This window comes from Lepidochelys olivacea, assembly GCF_965140295.1.
Source record: "Lepidochelys olivacea isolate rLepOli2 genome assembly, chromosome: 22".
Taxonomy (NCBI): Eukaryota; Metazoa; Chordata; order Testudines; family Cheloniidae; genus Lepidochelys; species Lepidochelys olivacea.
Window position 1 is genome coordinate 5,991,561 of NC_140432.1, and position 21,685 is coordinate 6,013,245.

At 47.3% G+C, this 21,685-nt stretch overlaps 1 protein-coding gene and 1 pseudogene across 2 annotated transcripts in view; both read right to left on the reverse strand.

Moving 5' to 3' along the window:
* EI24 (EI24 autophagy associated transmembrane protein) overlaps positions 1–4,665 on the reverse strand; it is a 36,982-nt gene extending 32,317 nt beyond the window's left edge. The window contains exon 1 of the mRNA XM_084611866.1: positions 4,507–4,665. The gene's annotated coding sequence lies outside the window, so the exon portion shown is untranslated. The remainder of the gene's footprint in view (positions 1–4,506) is intronic.
* A 12,929-nt stretch (positions 4,666–17,594) lies between these two features.
* LOC311511231 (small ribosomal subunit protein eS1A pseudogene) lies at positions 17,595–19,741 on the reverse strand (annotated as a pseudogene). Its single transcript has 3 exons — positions 19,693–19,741; positions 17,881–18,382; positions 17,595–17,800 (listed from the first exon to the last, which is right to left on the reverse strand). The product of its transcript is annotated as a small ribosomal subunit protein eS1A pseudogene (transcript).
* Positions 19,742–21,685: the final 1,944 nt, after the last annotated feature.

The window sequence follows — 21,685 nt, forward strand, 5'->3', positions numbered from 1 at the left end:
GACTAGCTACACTGATGAGCTAAGGATAAAAGACAAGGAAGGAAAATTCAGTAAATGACACAAGCAGAACTGTCTGTAATTTGAACATGTACCTGTTTCCCACGAAGTGGCAGTCTGTGTCTCTGAGTGAAAATGAGGCCCTGTGTTTCTGCTCCTATGGGCAAAGAGACCATGCCCTATGTACCGCCTCCTCCTATGATGGCTTTAGAGCAGATGAGCCAATTTGTATGCATGCCAGCAGTTCTACATACAACACCCTCCCCTTCCAGCTGTTAATGCACCATAATATTAATTAGTGTGGGGGAGGGTTGTGACAGCTTTGGGAAGAATATCGTTACATTACAAATCACTCACTTATTGAGGGTGGGGCTAAATCTCTGTGAAGAGTAAGGAGGAGCGGAGGGATGGACAGGGTGTATGACACAAATGAGCATCTCTCAGTACAACAGATGGTTCTTCCTCTTAACTGAATAATAACTGTGCTCTGGGTAATAAACATCTCAGGATGTCTGCCCAGGATGTAGCCATTTACCTTGTAAACAGGAAGTGTCCTGCAATTATCTCATTGTAACAACAAGCAAATGCTCTGGACTAGTCAGAGCATTCTGAAGCCAATGAGCATGGAGTAACTGTGTGAGGGGACATCACCCCACATCCTTCCCTTCTCCAGAGCTTAGAATAGCAACTAGTTAAACAAGTGCATTACTCAGTTAACACAGTTCTATGTTTCTCCGTTATCTCAGGGTACGTCTACACTACAGCGGTGACACCAACACAGCTATGGTGATGCAGCTGTGCCCCTGTAGCGCCATAGCGTTAATGCTTCCTGCATAAACAGATGGGGGGTTTCCATTGCTGGAGTTTAGCTGCCCCTCTGGGAGGTAATAGCTAGGTTGACAGAAGGAGGATGATCTGGATCTGGAGGATGGTGTGGATTGCACTCTCAGCAAATTTGCGGATGATACTAAACTGGGAGGAGTGGTAGATACGCTGGAGGGGAGAGATAGGATACAGAAGGACCTAGACAAATTGGAGGATTGGGCCAAAAGGAATCTGATGAGGTTCAATAAGGATAAGTGCAGGGTCCTGCACTTAGGACGGAAGAACCCAATGCACAGCTACAGACTAGGGACCGAATGGCTAGGCAGCAGTTCTGCGGAAAAGGACCTAGGAGTGACAGTGGACGAGAAGCTGGATATGAGTCAGCAGTGTGCCCTTGTTGCCAAGAAGGCCAATGGCATTTTGGGATGTATAAGTAGGGGCATAGCGAGCAGATCGAAGGACGTGATCGTTCCCCTCTATTCGACATTGGTGAGGCCTCATCTGGAGTACTGTGTCCAGTTTTGGGCCCCACACTTCAAGAAGGATGTGGATAAATTGGAGAGAGTCCAGCGAAGGGCAACAAAAATGATTAGGGGACTGGAACACATGAGTTATGAGGAGAGACTGAGGGAGCTGGGATTGTTTAGCCTGCAGAAGAGAAGAATGAGGGGGGATTTGATAGCTGCTTTCAACTACCTGAAATGGGGTTCCAAAGAGGATGGCTCTAGACTGTTCTCAATGGTAGCAGATGACAGAACGAGGAGTAATGGTCTCAAGTTGCAGTGGGGGAGGTTTAGATTGGATATTAGGAAAAACTTTTTCACTAAGAGGGTGGTGAAACACTGGAATGCGTTACCTAGGGAGGTGGTAGAATCTCCTTCCTTAGAGGTTTTTAAGGTCAGGCTTGACAAAGCCCTGGCTGGGATGATTTAACTGGGAATTGGTCCTGCTTTGAGCAGGGGGTTGGACTAGATGACCTTCTGGGGTCCCTTCCAACCCTGATATTCTATGATTCTATGATTCTAAGAATTCTTCCGTCAACCTAACCACGTATTCGATGGGGGTTAGATCGACCTAACTACGTTGCACCAGGAGCAAATTTTTTCATAGCCCTGAGTGATGTAGCTAGATCGATCTAATTTTTAAGTGTAGATTAGGCCTCAGAGTTATTCCTTAGGACAGATCTCCTCATCTTCATGATAGGAGATGTGCTAACCCTCGGCATTTGGTAGGGCAGGGCCAAGCTGACCCTACAAGCATTGATTCAGGAGGTGAAGACAGGATTAGTGGCCTCTGCACACCAAAAACCAACAAAAATTCTTATTGCAAACAAACCTACCCACCCCAGCACAGCAACCTTCCTCCATCTACATATTCATCCTTGCGGCCCCTTTTTCTGCTCAGCCATTGGCAGCAGGCTCCTCCAGCTGCCAGACAGGGAGCTCAGATCCTTCACACTAGCTATAGTGCTGTTATAAAAGGATTCTGGGCCACGTTCTGAGAATCCTAGTACCTGCTGCAAAGTGAACTCCAACAGAAATTCTCCTGAAGTGTGGCAGGAAGTGTACTGAAGGAAAATAAATGTTTGGGACCAGCCGACTGGAGAGTAACCACACCAACCCTGGGTGGTAATCTGCTATCACCTTTGGAGCTGTTCATGCTTAGCCCATCCCTAAGCCTTTTCCTGTCATGTGGGCATGTTCCTTAAAAAGATAGATACATTTTTTAATTCTTCTGGCACATTCACAACAGTTCAGAAATCTTAGCTAATGCACCTTCCCCAGAACAATCATTCTGGTCACTTTCCCCTATTAAAGCAACAAGCAAAAAATAATAATACTTAACAATCATTCAAGAGAAAATACACCCCAGTCACTGAGCTGCCAATATCAAACTACAGCCTGCAGAATGAAACAAGCTGATTTCTGCGAGGTACCTTCCATCAGATCTCTTAATCTTCTCAACATCAAATATGTATCAGTGGCCTGCAAGGCCCTGACCTTGCAATGGGATATGCAGAGTCAGGCCCCTATGCCTCCACAGAGCCCCACTGAAGTATACTGGTTTCTGCACAGAGACAGTAGCCCACCTGCATGGAGGCGAGTGCAGGATTGGGGCCAAATGAGCACCAAATGACCAAAATTCATTAGAAGTCATTTTCATTTTTACTTCCCACTTCAGGAGACAGGTGGCCAAGAAATTGAAGCACCAATACACAACATATGATGATTTATAAGTCGCACTTTCAACAGTCCCTTCTGCGTCCAGCCCACTTTCAAACTATTATGAAGTCTGGGCTGGCTATCTTCCCTTGAAAATGTGGTTACCGGTTTTACACCTTTAGAGAGAAAATTAAGATAGCAATACAGGTTCTTTTGTTTTTTCAAGTTTGGTCTCGGGTCCCTTCAGTCCAAGCACAAGATCAAGGTCAAGTTCAAAGTTGATGTCAGAATTTGGGTGAGCAAAATTCAATGACTATTCAGTTTGCTGTCACTTCCTCATTCAAAAGCCCATTCACAACTTAGTTGACTGCCTTACAACTAATAACCACCCCAAACTTCTAGCAATTAGCATATATATCTCACCCTGCAAACAGATTTCCTTGTAGCATGCAGAGATGATTAGATACCATGGTGATGAGCATGGTATAAAATGAACTAAAAAGCTCCATCCCCTTCACATATGTCTCTAATCACAGTTTTTCCCCCTGACAACATTTTATAGAGATTTACAAATAATTCAGTTTTATCAGCCGAGCAGAAAGTGGGAAGGCACAGTCACTCTTTGGTAGGACTGTAGCTATTAAGAGTTCAGTAAACTAGACTGAATGAATGGCTTGTCAATCAGATATACAGTTAATATCTAAATTAGGGTCCCTGCCTGCTGTACGCTTTTATTAGTACCATGTAGGAAGAAAAGACCTTAAAGAGCATACCATCTGACAGACACTGGCCAACAGATTATTAAATATGGTAGGGCACAACTCCTGCCTGTTCAGGGAGAAAGGTATTAAGGTCCTCCCTGACACACACTCCCAGACAGAAAGCGCTGCATTGTCCAACCTGGCACACAGAGACCCAAATTGTGGCTCATGTTCAGGGTTCCTAGAAATCCATTTACCACAGAAAAACGTGCAATTAGTGTTTTTACAGAGAATCTTTAGTTTTTATATTTTGTGAAAAAATAAAAATGTATACAGCAGAACCCCGTTTATCTGAGCCTCCGATATCCAGCTCTCCATAGTGACCAAACCAGGGCTGACAGCCCAAGACCCGCTGCCCAGAGCTGAAGCTCTACGGATTTTCCATATTTTTGATTATCCAATCCGGCCCCCGTCCTAATTAGATCAGATAAATGGAGTTCCCCTGTGTTGTGGCTAGGGAAACTAAAGTTCAGCATTTCATTTTAATCGTGGGAAAAGGCAGATTTTTATGTTTTTTTATCAGAAAATTTTGGGGAAGGGAAGTTAATCACGGGAAACAAGGATCCCTGCTCATGTTCCACCCAGCACCCACCTGCATGCAGAGGGAAGAGTCCCCTACCATATTTCCAACACACAGGCATGTGCCCTTGCTCTGCCTTACACGCAACCTGGCTATTTTGTCCCCATCAGAGTCCCAATGTTTTCAGCACCCAGAACCAGCCCTGTACACTCTGCCTCCCTCTCTCCAGACTGTGACTTACCTCCTGGGGCTCCCCAGCTGGCCTTCACTGGGGTCTCCACGCCTGTCAGTGTGTTAAGTGCTGGGATTAATTCCTTGTACAGGTCCAAAACAAAGCAGCTCCCCTGTCCCAGGCCCTGGACATCTCTGCACAGAGCATGTCTTTCAGGAGCACACTGGGAAGTGTAGTTCTTAACCTCTCCTGCAATGTAAGAACAGAAATAATATGAGTCTGCTACCGAGCAAGATGGATACGCAGAGCTGTCTGGGCAATGTAGTTCTCGATGCCAGGCTCTTTCGCAGCATCCTCTGAGTTTCTGGGAAATGGAGTTTAATGTCTAATTAATAATGACTGATGCTATTTTTAAACCCCAGATGTCCTCATACCACCTCCTCCCCCCGTGTTGCAACACACTTGAAGGGCAAAGGCAACTTAAATTTCTGCCCAACATTTATAAAAGCTAAGACCAGTAGCTATGTTTGTACAATTTTTTTCAGTTCCAAAGGAAACAGCTGGTTTTAAACAAATGACCCTTCCTCTTTACTATTTGCAGCTCACATTCAGCTGTCAGCCCCTGAAAGTGACATTGACCATAAGTGAGAAAAGGGAAGCTGATTCAGTTGGTTTCCATTGCGCAAGCTGGAAGACAGGCAGAAAGTAAACAAACAGCACAAACAGGGACACGCACTTTGGGGTTTTAAAATTCTTTCAGCTCTGATCATCTGAGGTGTTATTCATACAATCAAAAGAAATTAGTTTCTTTACAACATATATTTTTGTTACTTTAAAACCATAGCAGAATAAGGGTTGGACAGGGAATCCAACGTGAAAAAGAAACAGGATGTAGACATTCTAAAATAAATATAGCAGTAATACTTTGCATTGCTCAGAGGCCTCCACCTGAGGATCTCAAAACATGCTACTGAATTTGGCCTAATGGCACTTTAGTGAGGTACCTAAGTGTTGCCACAAATCAGCGGTAGTGTACAGCTTCTTGGTTGTCACTACACTTAGCACCATGGTCACTTGGAATTTCACAGCTACATCATACACTTAGCTGTCAATAATCTCAATTAATCCAGGACTGCCCCTGGTTGTTTAAATCTGCTCTTGGAAAGGCCAGTCTCTGCCAATGTTCTGCCTCCCTGTTTCAGCATCCAGGAAGCTGGCCTCCAGCTGGCTGGGAATGTTCTCCCCAGTGTTGCTCACCTGGCTTGCTTTCTACTCCCACTGGGGTCTGAGTGAGGAGCTGGGGTGGAACACTCAGCTGGGCAACTGCAGGGATGTCAGCTGGAGCAGCTCCCCCAGTGACTGGGGGAAGAGAATACGAGGGTTGCAGGGTGAATGGTCTATCTCCCCTCCTTCTTCCCCCTGCCTGAAAAGGATGACAGCTCAAAGAGACAACTGGGGAGATGCCCCCACATCTGGAATGCCCCATTCCCAAATGAGGGAAGGAGGCAAAGAAAGGAGCAGCCAGAGCTCCTCTCCTCCCTGGGCAAGGAGCAAAGAGGAGAAGCTGGAAGGTGCACAAAGCCCCTTGCTCCAGGAGCACTGGGGCAACCCCAGGGGCTTGGCTTGTTTCCATAATTAGCCACGGGAAGCCCGCAGAAATGCAGGCAGCCCTGAGCTAATGTGGGGATTTGACAGACTCCAGGGGGCTCCTTCCCACTTCCTACCAGTGCTTGGGGATGCTATTGTGGCAATTCCAGAAGTGGGGTCAAGAACAGCTCTGGGTTCATCTTTCCTGACAGAAAAACACAGAGCGGAGTCCTGGGTCCCTTGGAGTGGGCACACAGCCATGGGGATGGTACAGGACCCTACGAACATATCCAGGTATCAGGCTGCTCTCACCTTTCAAATCATGAGCCAGGAGCCCTCACCTTTCAAATCATGGGATCACAGAGGTTAGGGAAGGAAAATGTCAACCCAGTCAGACCTGGGGGCTCAGGGCAGGACTGGCGCCTACTGCCCAGCTGCGAATGTGCCGACCCAGTGTTAGGACTCCCACCTCTTCCCTCTGGGGATGTCCCCGTGGATTCCCCCACTGAGCAGATCTCACTGACCGGAAATGTTCCAGAGATCCACTCTCAGCATTTCCCCCTTTAACTCCTCCTGGTGGGGCCCACTTGCCAGGTCTGCCAAGTGTCCCCCACGCATAGGCAACCCACACTGTCTGCAGCTCTTCATGGCCGTCACACATCCCACACGGCTGCAGGGATTCCTCTGCAGTAGCTTCCCTCACCTGCTGTGCAGGCTGGCCTCCCCTCTCCTTGTTCCCCCAGCTGGTGCCCAGCAATTAGGGAGGCCGAAAGAAGGACATAAGAACGACCCTAGTGGGTCAGACCAATGGTCCGTCTAACCGGACTCCCTGTTGTTTTTGTGGATACAGACTAACACAGCTACCCCCTGATACTTGTCTTCCAACAGTGGCCAATGCCAGATGCTTCAGAAGGAGTGAACAGTATAGGGCAATTATCAAGGGAGTGCTCTGCTGCTAAAGGCACCATCTTTCCCATCACTTATAACACCAAGGCCCAGCATTTTGGGGCTCCTAGTTCTAGAGTTCCAATTAAATTTCAGTTGAGTAATTCCTTCCTCTCCGCTCTCACAAGTGAAGTAGTTTTGTTCCTGAATGGGAGACCTGCAAGGATAACCCAAGATGCTGCAGGCAGGTGTATTCAGAGCTTGCTAGGTGGCACTCTTCTCTCATAGGGAGGGTCGAACCAATGCTCCAGGAAAGCAGCAGGGTCTAGAACTGTCATTGCTGATCAGAGGAGTTTTGGGAGGGCCAGTGATCTCATTCTCCAGCTCCATATGCCCATACCCCCACGCTGGCCAGACTCAGTTTAAATAACAGGTTACAGTTTGAGGGGAGGGTTTAGCGGCCACCAGCCTCCTGCTGAAGGAAAAGTGGGGCCCATCAGCTGATGCTGGGGCCACACTTAGTTACCAACATTTGAACTTGTGGGCCAAGACAGTATTGCAGACGAGCCAGGGCCTTGCATGCTGGGGGATACTCTTCCTTTCCCTCCAGTTATTTAACTACAGAATCCAGACTAGACGGAAATATTAATATCACATAAGTGCTCAAAACAGCCACCACATCCTTTCGTCTTCAATGCGGAGCTCTAGGCTGCCTGCCAGGAAAAGAGAATAAAGAAGAGGAGAAGAAATAAATTTAATCACTTCTCCAACCCAGATATTATTTGCCCTTTCCCTCTTCCCTTTCCCTATCCTCTTTTTCTTTTCTTCCATCTCCAGTTCATTCTATGCACCTCCATGCAAATTCTGTACTTTTTTATTTATTTATTAGCCAATCCAATAAATTGCTCCAGAAACATTTTTGTAGAGCTAACTTACAATTCCACCAAGAACAAGCATGGTGCACACATATTCCAATGCATAAGCTGGCCTTCAGGAGACCATACACTAGGGAGGTGTCTGACTAGTACAAACAACGAGGAGTCCTTGTGGCATTTTAGGGACTAACACATGTATTTGGGCATAAGCTTTCGTGGGCTAAAACCCACTTCATCAGATGCATGGAGTGGAACATACAGTAGGGAGGTATCAATACACAGCATATGAAAAGATGGGAGTTGCCTTACCAAGTGGGGGATCAGTGCTAATGAGCCAATTCAATTTAAGTTGGAAGTAGGCAATTCTCAACATTTGACAAGAAAGAGCGGAAATCACTTTTGTAGTGTTAATGAGGCCAATGTAAACAAGGTGGCCCATTTGAAACAGTTGACAAGAAGGTGTGAGTATTAGGCAAGGGGAAATTAGTTTTTGTAAAAACAACAAGGAGTACTTGTGGCACCTTAGAGACTAACAAATTGATTTAGTTTCTGTAGTGACCCATCCACTCCCACTCTCTATTCAGGCCTAATTTGATGGTGTCCAGTTTTCAAATTAACTCCAGTTCCTCGTTGGAGTCTGTTTTTGAAGTTTTTTTGTTGAAGAACTGCCACTTTTAAGTCTGTTATTGAGTGACCAGGGAGATTGAAGTGTTCTCCTCCTGGTTTTGGAATGTTATAATTCCTGATGTCAGATTTGTGCCCATTTATTCTTTTGCATAGAGACTGTCTGGTTTGGCCAATGTACATGGCAGAGGGGCATTGTTGGCACATGATGGCATATATCACATTGGTAGATGTGCAGGTGAACGAGCCCCTGATGGTGTGACTAGTACAGCAGCAGTTTAACGATTTCTCCCTTCAGTATTCACAGAAAGTCCGCAATCTCTGAGGTTCAGCGGCAAGGGATGATTCTTTCCCACCAAACGCCAGGAAATTCCACCAGGTTTCTAGAGAAGTATCCTTTTTCCTTCTTGACCATAGAACTCTGACTTGATGGGTCAGCTTTCCTGACGTTACCCGTACTTTTTGGAACCAGTCACTAGATATAGGGGATGTCACATCTCTTCCACCACCTTGCAATTGTGATTCTTGCTGAAAATCACATACGGTAATTGGTTCTTTGTAGGTCTTATACAGCGCAGAATTTGGGGGAAAATACCCAGCCAGGTTATCTGATAATTGGCAACCCATTGTTTCCTCAATGGCGTCTCCAATCTCTTTCCAAAATATCCTAATTGTTAGACAGGTCCACCATGTGTGAAGAAATCTGCCTGTTTCATTACAGTCTTTCCGGCATTTGCCCATGCCCGTACCAGAGATACATTTAAGTTTAAGGTAGGTTAAGTACCATTGGTAGAGGATTTTAACGTAGTTTTCTTTTATTGAGGTACAAGAACCGCTGTTCCAAATACTTTGCCAATCCGCATCCTTGATCTCCGTATCCAAGTCTGCATTCCACCTTTTTATGAACCTGTGTTTTTTCTCCAAGAAACAATTTAAAATATCTTTATATAAGGTGGATCGTAGACCCTCGTGTTTTATAGGGGTGACCAGTAATTTTTCAAAGTCTTTTAATTTTATGCTTAGATTTGGTTTCTAAGAGGGTGGATTGAAAAATGTCTCAGTTGCATGTATTGGTGCAATGGAATTTTAGTATCTTTTGCAAGCTGTTAAATCTTGTCAAAGAATCTAAATGTAGCCTCTCTGAATAACTGACCAAATCTCATAATACCGATAGGCTCCCAGGCTTTAAAGTTTCCCAGATTTTTATTAGAGTTGCATTCTGCGATAACTGCTATGGGCGTTAGAGGTGATATGGATGGGCTTAGTTTTTTGTAAGTGTGATCCCACACCTCTATTGTTGCCCTCATAAAAAAGTGGCTAGATATTATTGTTGCAAAGAGAGTTTCTTTATGCAAAGAATCCTGTGGAATTTGATTATAGGACAATGTGTCCGTGTAGCGGGGCGGGACTCACCCCTGCGGCGGCTCCTGTTGGTCATCCAGGGAATTAGTGTTTCCAGCCTCTAGAGCGCCCTCTGCAGGCCGGTGTCCCTCTTGCCGCTGGGCCCAAGTCCCTCCTGGACCCCGGTGCCCCATTCAGGCTGGGGTGCTGCCCCTTGACAGTACCCCCACCGATCTGGGTCTCTCCTCCCCGGGGAATCCCCACCCTCTATCCCCACCTCACCTCAGTCTGTGGCCACTGCCAGTCATCAACTGTTCCCTGGGGCAGACTGCAGTGTAAGTGCCACTCATCACCGGCAAGGGGGGGTTTGGACCTGCTGCCTCTGCCTCCCCTTGGGCTGCCCTGTGCAACCCCAGTACCTTTCTTTGGCCTTTAACAAGGCCTGCAGCCTGGGGGGTTTCCAGGCCAAAGCTCCCCAGCTCCTCTGGCCTTCCCACAGTCCTGCTCCAGTCTTGATACCCTGCTTAGCTACTAGAAGCCAGGCCCATCCCTCTCCACATCGAGAGAGAGAGAGAGAGAGAGACTGACTCTGTTTGCTTCTGGTCCACTGCCCTCTTATAAGGGCCAGCTGGGCCCTGACTGGGGCATGGCCACATCTGTGGCTGGTTCCCCAATCAGCCCAGGCTTGCTGCTTTTCCTAGCAGCAGCCCTCTTGCAGCCTCAGCCCTCTCCCAGGGCTGATTTCAAGCCCTTCAGGGCAGTAGCAGGTGGCCACCCCGCTACAGTCTGTTTTACCACTATCCAGTGTTGATTAGAGCTTGGAGGTATCCAGCACAGCAAATTTCCCATTTGGCTTGCCCAATAATAATGTTTATTATAATAATGTTAATTATTACTGGGAGCACCAGTTCCCGACTTTACCAAGATCTCTGTCGGCTGGCCTCTTTGGCCCTTGGCTTCTTGTGTCTCCAAATTAATTGATCATCTTCAACAAGTTTCTATGGGATGATGATGTATTGCACTCTCACAAAGTTTTGTGTGTGCAGATGCTGTAGAAATGTAAGACAATTAACAGTGCTGGCGAGGAGACTCCAGCAGTGCCAGAAGGTGGAAAGAACCCAGCAGCACTGGGAGAAGTAGTCTCCCAGGAGGAAAGCCCAGCGCCACACTGCTTTGGTTTGTAATGACGTGTGATCACAGGCTAAGGGACAGTTGGGGCCGCACTTGGATGGGAGACCTCCAGGAAAAGCCCTGGTGCTGTAGGAAATGGTAATGGTGACACAGTAGGTGGCCCTCTGAGTTAACAGCAGGGAGGGGTGGGGTGCTGTGCTGATGAAGATTCCGTTTTCCAAATGAAATGCAGAACCAAGACCCAGGACGCTTATCACCATTACAGGTCCCATAGGACTTCTCAGAGTTATACTGCCAGCCGCCTGTCCAGATTCCAGCATGGGTAACTCCGTGCAGGCCCTCCTCCACTCCCTCTGTGTTCTCAGTTGGGCATAGGATCTCTTTACATGTCTGGTCTTAAGTTGTTGTGCAGCTCCTTTGTGCTGTTATCCTCTGCTACATTCCACCCCAGACATGGCTGCATTTCAGTTGCGGAGGAAGGGAGTTTTGTGTTTACTGTGTACAGTCTATAAAACACTTTGGGATCATTAAGGGTACTGCGGCTATAGAAATCTAAGATATGTTCTTACTGTTATCGCTAATAGTCCCAGGAAATGAGGGCCCAACCCGGCCAAGAGGATAGGAGCAGAAAGCCCAGGCCCTCGAGGAAAAGGGACCAGTGAAGGGTACAACATATCTAAAGAGCCCAGAGGGGAGCGGTTAGAGTGAACCTGTGATCTTCTGTCCAACACATTTTGCTACTGTCTCTGTTGAGTTTGTAGGATAGTTCTGGTCTCTGCTGACTAAGGACAAAATGATAGGTTGAGAAGTATTTTGTGACATCTCCTATTAGGGACTCCCTCAACTGTCCCTGGCCAAATGGGTAGCAGGGGGAACCCCCACACAGCTCCCTTCCCAGTGAAAAGCCCTGGCTCACAGTGAAGTTACATACACACGAAGCAGCAACACCTGCCCCTGACTCCACCTCCTCAGATGGTCACTCGACTAGCCCAGGCTGAGATACAGTGTCCTAGTGGGGACGGGGTGCATATGATAGGTCAATAACTCCTTTCTGTGTTGGATTTTATGGTGCTGCACCCCCTTGCTCTCTCCTGGGCTCCACTGCCTTTCCCCAGTTATCTTCCCCCTCCATGGGCCCAAATCACTTTCCATCTCTCCTTCCCCAGCAGTGTTAATGTGATGGGGCAACCAGCTGGCTGCTCTGTCGCGTCCTCCTCCACTCCAGTGTGCGGCCTGGGGGACACGCATTCACGCAGAGTGCAGGAGCCCAAGACCTGAGCAGTCCTGCGCAGCAAACCTGACCGTGCTGGAGACTGGCAGCTCAGGATCTAAACAGGAGGCAGCATGCTTTGTTCCATCAGAAACATGAGGCTGTCAGTGCCGTGATCTAACCCATTGTGTTTGGCACAAAGAAATCGCCGTGAAGTTTCCATTGTGCTGCCCTACGCCTTGCAGCATGAATTTGTCACCTTGCCACACAGCTGTGGCCTGAGAGCAAAGGCATTTACTGACGGTGCGGTGCTCGTGAGAGCAAACCTCTTGTCCATCCATGAACACGTGGGTATCACTATGGAATGGAACAAGCCTGGAGCGATAGCCTCACCATTACCCGCCTCCTGCCCCAGCAATGCCTTACAGCTCCATCAGTGTGACACACAGTGCGAAGAGAATGCAATGGGATTTTTGTCATTACTACTTACTGAGCACCGCACCCAGCATGATCTCTGCTCCATGGAGTTCACAGTCTAAGCTAGACTCAGCAACGCATGCTAGGCAAACAAGTGACATTTCAAAGCAATATGGAGGTTTTATTTTTTTAAATAGATGATGGGTTAGGCAAGAATTTTTGTAAGGGCTAATTTTCATAGGAAATTTCAAACTGAATTTCAGCTTTGGCTCATAGAAACACTACAGGCTGCACTGAGTGAACATTGCGAAATGCAACAGACTTTTAGTGGATTTAAAAATTATAGCAAACAGTAAATATTAAGATCCCCACACAGATGCTCCATCCACACTGCTCTCTCCGCATGTTCTGGAAAATGAAAGACAAACAATTTTGCTATTGGCACCTGCTTTGCTCTCCCCAGTCGCTCTGTTTTAGCGCCATGAGTGGGTGTAAGAGCAGATTTCAGTAGTAATCATCCATGTTAGTGAGCGGCCATACTGAACTCGCAATTCCATAATGTATCAGCTGAGGGATGGTGCAATGTATGTAATTTTCTGGTATCTGCTATGGATGAGAGGAGCCAAACCTTGGGGGTGGGGGGATTGTTTCCCATTTACCCCCAGCCAGAATGTGAATTGTGGGCAAAACTGGGCATAGAATCATAGAATCATAGAATATCAGGGTTGGAAGGGACCCCTGAAGGTCATCTAGTCCAACCCCCTGCTCGAAGCAGGACCAATTCCCAGTTAAATCATCCCAGCCAGGGCTTTGTCAAGCCTGACCTTAAAAACCTCTAAGGAAGGAGATTCTACCACCTCCCTAGGTAACGCATTCCAGTGTTTCACCACCCTCTTAGTGAAAAAGTTTTTCCTAATATCCAATCTAAACCTCCCCCACTGCAACTTGAGACCATTACTCCTCGTTCTGTCATCTGCTACCATTGAGAACAGTCTAGAGCCATCCTCTTTGGAACCCCCTTTCAGGTAGTTGAAAGCAGCTATCAAATCCCCCCTCATTCTTCTCTTCTGCAGGCTAAACAATCCCAGCTCCCTCATAAGTCATGTGTTCCAGACCCCTAATTATTTTTGTTGCCCTTCACTGGACTCTCTCCAATTTATCCACATCCTTCTTGTAGTGTGGGGCCCAAAACTGGACACAGTACTCCAGATGAGGCCTCACCAATGTCGAATAGAGGGGAACGATCACGTCCCTCGATCTGCTCGCTATGCCCCTACTTATACATCCCAAAATGCCATGTCCCTGAATGGCCAATTGGAAAAGGCTGAGACAGTCAACCAATGAGGTTAGTCTGGGTATCAGCCAGGGTGGCTTGAAGTCAATGAGAGGAGAATTTGACCTGGAATTTGTCACAGGGCCTTGGCTCAGCTGGAGTACTGTTCTCTAGCTGGTCTGGTCTATGGGTCATAGGCCAGCAATTGAATGGCCCTCACCAGGCTGTGAAGGCTGTGAGGTGAGGCACACGGGAAGGCTGGTCTAATAGTCACAGCGCTGGCCTGAAACTCAAGAGAGTTCCTCTCTACAGGGTCTAGCTGCAGGGTCACTGTGAGGCCCGAGGGAGAGAACAATGGGGGATGATGGCAGAGGGGTCGTGTAGACTCTCCTCCCCAAAGGCACTGGCCTTTTTTTGCTGCAGTTTCACCACAGTGCTCGCTCGACCTCACAACATGGGGATGGACCCAGTGACTCCATCGTGTCCTGAGCCCAGGGCGTGTGTCATGCTGTCCCTGCACTACATAGCCCCAGCTTATTAACTGATGGCATTGCTGAATGCAAGCTCCAAGCAGAGGGCTCTTACCTCAGCCCAGTAGATGGGGATGTCACTGCATAGGAGGTTCAGAGAGGTGCCCAGGGCCGTGCGGTCAGCCAGCTGCAGAAAGCAGGCTGCGGGTCGGGGGGAGTTTGCAGAGCTTCCTTCAGCTGGGGGAGAAATCTGGGGCTGGGTCTGACACAGCCCCAGATGCTGTGCAGGGGAAGAGGAAGTCCCATCCTCCCATCCCAGCCAGGACTAGCAGCTGAGCCTGGCACAGGGTAGGAGCTGCCAGACTGGTTTTCCCCAGTCCTACCTCCTGCTCCGTAATGATTTACCTCTCTGCTGGCTGCCCTGGGCACCCAAAACATACTGCTGGGGAGGGTCGCATGACCACTCTTGTGGCTTCCCTATCAGAAAGTCATTTTTCTGTGGGGAAGCAAAGAAGTCTGCGCGGGACATAAATTTTGCACCTCTGCAATGGCGCAGAATTCCCCCAGGAGTAAGCTCCATTCACTGGGACTCCAGCTAGATCATGTAACTCTGCTCCCCGCAGCTTAAGGGATTGCAGCACTGACAGTGAGTCCCCTCTGTAATAAAGTCAAAGGAGTCCCTAGCTTTTTACCTGCCTCTCTTTCTAGAGACAGTTATCGCCTTCACTTTAAAGCTTTGGCCATTAGATATGTTGGGTGAGAGTCTGTGCAGAACTTGCAAGCCAAGAGCAGGGGTGGCTGTCTGCTGCCTTTGCGCCCTCCCAAGGCTGAGCTGCTCTGGTGGCTGACACAGCCCCTAAAGTAACTTGGACTTCCTAAGAAACATCTCTAAATTACAGTAGCCCATCCTGGGCTGTCTATGGGCAGCAGCACCACACAGAATTCCTGCCCATTGCAGGCCCCCTCCCTCCTGCCCCTAAGCACCCCCTCTGGTCCCCAGCCTGCACCCTCTATTGGGGCAGCATCAGACACTTATGGCAGCTCCATGCAATGCCTGTACTGAGGGGATTCACCCTAGCCAGCTGCGGGGCATACATGGGCCATAACAGAAGGGAGAATTCCCCCTGTTCTTGTGTCTTGATTGCTAATACTAGCAATCAAAGGTTGGATTTGTTTGTTTCCCAAATGACAATGTCATCAAGCTGCCCAGTGATGTGGGGCTTCCTAGCCAGGAAACATCTTTGCTCCTTATATGAAAACTATTTGGAGTCCATCAAAAAGATCTCATCTTAATGTTACATGAGAAACAGTGTGATTTGTTATTATAGGAAAGAGACCGTTAGAGAGAGACTGAATGTAATTACCTGAGTGGTATACGTCCCCAAAGATGTCTAGATCCCACAGTGAAATAGGCATTATGCTGTATATGGAAATAACCAGTGAATGAAATCTGTACCCTTCATATTATGCGATATTCTGACACTATGACAAATCATACTTCAGCTCTTGACAACAAAACCAACACTGAACCCAGACAGGGTCATTATGGGAAAAGCCTGGCTTACTTAAGTGCCTGTTGAGTAATGATTTGGTGAAATGGGTTGTGACGGGCATGTCTAACTTTAATGATAAGTATGAAAATAATCATGTCCTGCTTCCCCTTTGTCCAATTACAACAAATAAATGCCCTAGAGAATAAGAAAGTTGCTCTGTAATTACAGATCTGTAGCACATTACTGAGATATTCAGTTGTGTCCCAATCCATGCTGTGATATAAATAATAATACTGAGAAGACTGCACAGAAGCATCCTTCTAAGAAGAAAGTCACTACGTGGTAAAGATGGACTACATCAAAGAATAGCCATCATACACTGAGCTGGGATGGATCCATCCCAATATGGAAAATCTGGGGAAAGGACCAACTGACTGGTACTAAAGGTGGAGATTGGAAGGTAGATTTAAATAAGGCTATTTCTAATTACCCTCATTTTAATGTAATATTTTCAAGTTCCTGATCTGAAAACCAAGATTTGGTAGATATAAATAGATCTGCACAGTGTCTTCTGCTATCCCATCCCGGCTATCCCATCCTGGGGAACTGCAGCAAAGAACAGATTAACACCAGGCCAGCGGAATTTGTTAGCAGAATTCCATCTGCCACTTTAATGACAAATTTGTATTCTTCCAGCAATGAGCTGATCCACAAGGGCAGCTCTAGCAGGGGTCATGGTGTTTGATCTACATGGGAGAGAATGGTGCTCTCAAGACCAGGAACGTAGGGTGATGCTGAATCCAGCTGAGCTTCCCAAAGACAGGATTCTTTGGCTTCTCAGTTCCAACCATCGGTAGATGGCAGAGGTGCCTTTTGTTGGGGAATTCTAGGCAACACAGAATTTGCGCAGAATTAATATTCTGTGCAGAATTTCATTTTTTTCTGCAGAATTGGCACCACAGAGCTATTGGCTGCCACTAGGGGCCACTGGGCCATGCAGAACCCGACTCCTAAGCTTGCAAATAGAGGACACTGCTGGGGGGACAGGGTGGGGGACTTGGAGGGTTCCCAGCAGCTGCTGTTTCCAGCATGCCCTGTGCCATGGCCCCACAGTAAGTGGAGCATGGCCCCACAGTAAGTGGAGCATGTGGTCCAGTGGAGATGGAGGCTTTGCACACTCTGGCTGCTGGGCCTGATCCTTATCTGCCCAGGGACAGGAGTGGGCCCCAGAGACCCAGCTCTCACAAAGGGTGAGGAAGGGCGGGGCCTCACCACATCCTCCAGCAGGACAATAATGAAGCTGCATGGAGCAGAGTCTGCAGCTGGGCTCTGAGGGAGAGTGGATGTAGTTATCTGGGCCAGGGGGGCCCCACGCAGCCCCCTCTAACACCCCCCAAATACCCTCTCCCCAATACATACATACCCCTCCAGCAGCCCCCAAATACCCCCTCCAGCAGCCTCCAACTGTACCCTCCTCCCACTCCCCCTCTCCCTTCCCCCAGCAATGTCCTCTATTTGGTAACTTGAAATACGGTAACCCTATGGGGGCAGGGTGTAAAACCGAGAATCAACTAAAAGACCATAGGGGCAGAATTTTCCCCCAAGATGTGCCAAGCTGGCATATGTGACATAGCCAGACTGAGGCACCTGACAAAAGCATAACAGAGAAACAAGAATTGGGTTGTCATAGGGGTTTCTTTAACTCTCTACTCCCGGGGCAATGTTTGTATTGTTTACAGGTATTTTGAAATAAACCACCAAAATAATTGAAATGGGCGTGATTATATTGTGTTATTTTGACAAATAAAATATGCAGAATTTTAAAATATTGTGCACAGATTTTTAAATCTTTTAGCACAGAATTCCCCAAAGAGAAACAGGGGGCTCATATCCATAGACTCGCTCTACTTTAGCACCTGTCTCATCCCCAGAGGGTTTTCCAGTGCCAACACCTTCACTGTGCAATTCCATCAGCTCGCCCAGTTCAAACCTGGGCTTCTTCAGCATCTTCTCTTTGTAGACATACACATCATGAAGAGGGTAGATGGGGATTGGTCCTGTTTTGAGCAGGGGGTTGGACTAGATGACCTCCTGAGGTCCCTTCCAACCCTGATATTCTATGAGTCTATCTATCTATAAGCTTTCTCTATGTCTGGGATCAGCTCAATGACAACTTCCAACCAGGTCATTAGTTTGCACATTGCATGTCATGGTTCCCAACATCTCATTGTAAATTTGGCAGACCTGCTCATGCTGGGCATATGAGGTCTTGCGAATCTGGTTACTGTGCTTCTTGGTAGAACCCATGCAAAAGAGGTGCAATAGATAGCCATGAGTAGTTCTGACATCAGCATCAATCAATTGTCTGCCATTTGACCATGGAGCACATTTTGTCACAGGTGAATTCCATTCCATGGAAGTTGGTCAAACAGTTTTTGCCCTGAACATCCTCCGTAATCAGCTTGAATTTACAGCTTGAATGGACATCATTCTGCAGATCAGCAAGACTCAATTCAAATACATGGCTCCTAAGTTCATCAGAGGCCATTTTGATTCCTTGGGTCCTGGTGACGGGTGTCTTCCCAACGTTCGTATATGAAAAATTGCAGGTACCTTGACAGTAAAGGCATCTTGCAGTACTGGCAACCCAGAGCATTCAAAAATCACGAGCCAGGCTCCAAAAAATCATAAGATCAGCTTAAAAATCATAAGGTTTTAAAAATAATATGGTGTGGGTTCTTTCTATTTGCCTTCTCGATTTTGAGTCTTCAGGGGGCACGTTTTCAAGGGCTAGAAACTTAGAGTTGGTTGTTTGGTTTTGGGTTTGTCTGTTTTTACGGAAAGCTGAGATGCTCATTGCAGCAGGGGGACTAGCCCCATTAAAAAAGAATGGGCTCAACATAGTGGTGCCTGGGTAAGGGCCTTCTAATGGGAGTGAAGACACCTGGCCCATATAAATGGTGAGACAGCAGCTGGGAGAGGCAGGAAGGGGTGGTTGGAAGCTGCTGATGGAAGACAGCTAGGAGATCAGTGGAGAGACGTTTGCCTGCTGACCTTTGTGGGCCACAGGAGAAGGAAGGTCCAGGGAAACAGTCCTGGGGGCTGGTGTTCCAGACAAGGAACAGCAAGTCAGGGAACCCCAGGAAGGATTAAGAGCGTGACAGCAAGGAAAGCTCAGGGCCAGGAGGATGGCAGAGGTATGTTTGCTTGTTTACCTCTGCAGGCCCAGGAAGAAGGAAGTTACAAGGGAATAACCCTGAGCTGGGGAAAAACCCAGGAGGAGATAAGAGCTTAAGCCCAGGGTGGATGGATCTTGGCTACTTTACACTTTTGGAATGCTCAGGGTGGGTGGACACTGTTTATTTTGTACTTTTTGTTTGTGTTTTGAGTTGGCTAGGGGACACCTACCACTTTGATTGAAGAAGGAGACTGAAAAAACTTTTGTATTGTGGTAATGGACTGCACTCTTTGACTCTGGGGAGTTATTTCGGTGCATTTATTTTAACAAATTAGCTGGCAGCAAGGGTAGTATTGGACTCAACAGCAAAGATAGAGTTTATGAGGAACCCTAAAATGAGGAAACTGAGGCTGGGGGTGCTGAGCCAAGAGGGGGCAAAGCAGGAGGATCTGCCTTGCTACACTCGCATAATCACATGACTCCAGCTGCTGGGGCTTTAAGAAAAATACCAAATATTGCAAGACATGCAATAAAATAATGAGTACCATGGGATGGAAACGGAGACCTGCTCAAGAGTCTGTGACTGTTTTCCCCTAGAGGCTGGGGGCCAGAAAAGGCTCTACAAGCCTCTACACTGCTGCTGACTAATGAAGATTCTCCCTCAGCTCAAGAGCAGGAAGCCGGTGTTTGTGCCACTGTGTCTGTGCAGGCTGCTGGAAAGGGATGGAGGAACACAGAAAGGCCATGAATTGTTTCCCTCACTGCACCTACTCCTGGTGGGGAAAATCAGGCCAGCAGGGGAGTTGTTCCCTTTTCCCATTGGGCCCCGCTGTCAAAGTCAGTGCACTTCAGAGACTGCTATGGGGATGGGACCCCAAGTAACTCTGCCTATTCTTTAAGGTGGAACCAGCTGAGCTCTCAGTCTGCGGCTTGTGTGATCGTGGTGATGTCAGGGCATATGCAAGACCCACAGATTTGTTACAAGCTGCTAGGGAAGGCTCAGACTGGACTGGCAGGTACATTCCTAGGGCCCAAATCTCCTCTCACACAGCCGTGATGTCAATGAGTTCAAGGGAGTTAGTTACTCCTAATTTACACTCAGGCCTATCAGATGTGAATCAGCCCCTAACGCTGTCCTCTGATTTTAACAGAACTTCAGGTGCGGACCATAGCTTTTATGTCTGAGTAATAGAAAATTAACATCTCTCTTGCCAATTAACATCTCTCTTGCCCAGGGTCACATTGTAATTACAAGTAAAAGCTGAAAGGGGCAACCTGACATAATGAGAAAGCCAGGGGTGTGGGGAGTGCAGTAGAATTGGCAACAGAGCCCATTGCTGACAGAAAACAGGCTGACAGACAACAGTACCTACCAAGTTGCAGTATAAACTCTTTCTGACCTATGCTGTGAAATGCTGGATTCCACTAGTGATGTTGCTCAGGCTCAGCGTTGTCTCCTTAACCATCTTCATAATGAAACACTTTTTCACGCTGGTAACATGGAAGCCTATTACAGCTTCAGTGCAAAGTTTGCACGATTCATTTGTACACACCACACTGTAGGATGAAAAAGGACACCAAACTGTAGGATGAAAAACATTAGGAGCCTGATTCTCCTCTCACTGACACTGGTGTAAATCAGGAGTAACTCCACCTAACCACTGGAGCTAGACTATATAAAAAGGTGTGAGGGGAGATCCAGACCCCGCTCCATAGAAAGGCCCTCCAAATCTGATAATCAGACAGTTTCAAAATCAGTACTAACATCACAATAAATCATCCACATTTCTAGAAATTTGTTTTGAGCCCCCTTAGAGGCGTAATGGTACTTTAAACCAACTGTTTACTCACTCAGAATAGGTCTTGTTGGAAGCAGAGCCTTCTGGGATATGTACTATGAGCACCTATATGCAGGACCTTGAACTGGCCACGTTCTGCCAACAGTGCTATCAGAGCCTCATCCAATTTGTTCCTGGAGTTTTTAACAATATAATTCGTGTGGAGGCTGCAGCAGAGAACTACCAGTGGCTCATCTGCGGGAAGGTAAAATAAATGTATGGGGGAGGGGGGTAAAACTGTCACCACCTGGGGAAGACACTTCAGCCACATCCCCAGCTAGTGTAATTTGGCACAGCTCCATTAAAATCAATGTAACTGCACAGATTTACAGCAGCTGGGGATCTGGCCCCTGCTGAGGGTCTTGTCACAAAATGCTGTGGAGCTCCCAATACCTTGTTAAAAGGAGGTAAATCTTAGTGTGAAGTATTAGAAGATCCAGCCAGCAGCTGTAAATTGAAATCATGGGGAAGAACAAAAGGAATTGAGAGAGTACGGCCATTTACACATTTACACTGCACTTTGGAACGTTTGTCTTGCTCAGTGGAGGATAGCCTGGTCCTCTCAAGCTGCTGTCACAAGGCGAGGGTAAGGTAGCAACTTCTACACCTTGCATGGAATCTCCAGTTTTTGCTAATACCATTATTGCACCCTCATTAACGTAACGGGGCTGCAAATGGGCTTTATTCCATGTTTCTCCTGCTGTGTCAGTACAAACTAATTGGCCGCAATTCAGCCAACCACTTCAGAAGATGATTAACTTTAAGCATGGGAGCAACCCATTGGCTTCAATGAACTGACTTCAGTCAGAGCCTAGGTAGTTTTCCTCAGAGCCTCCAGTCAGGTGCTGGGATTTGAGTAGCATTGTCAGTTGCACTGGGTCTGTGGCTGAGCGGGTATCTTCTTTGGTCACATCACACCAGCAAGC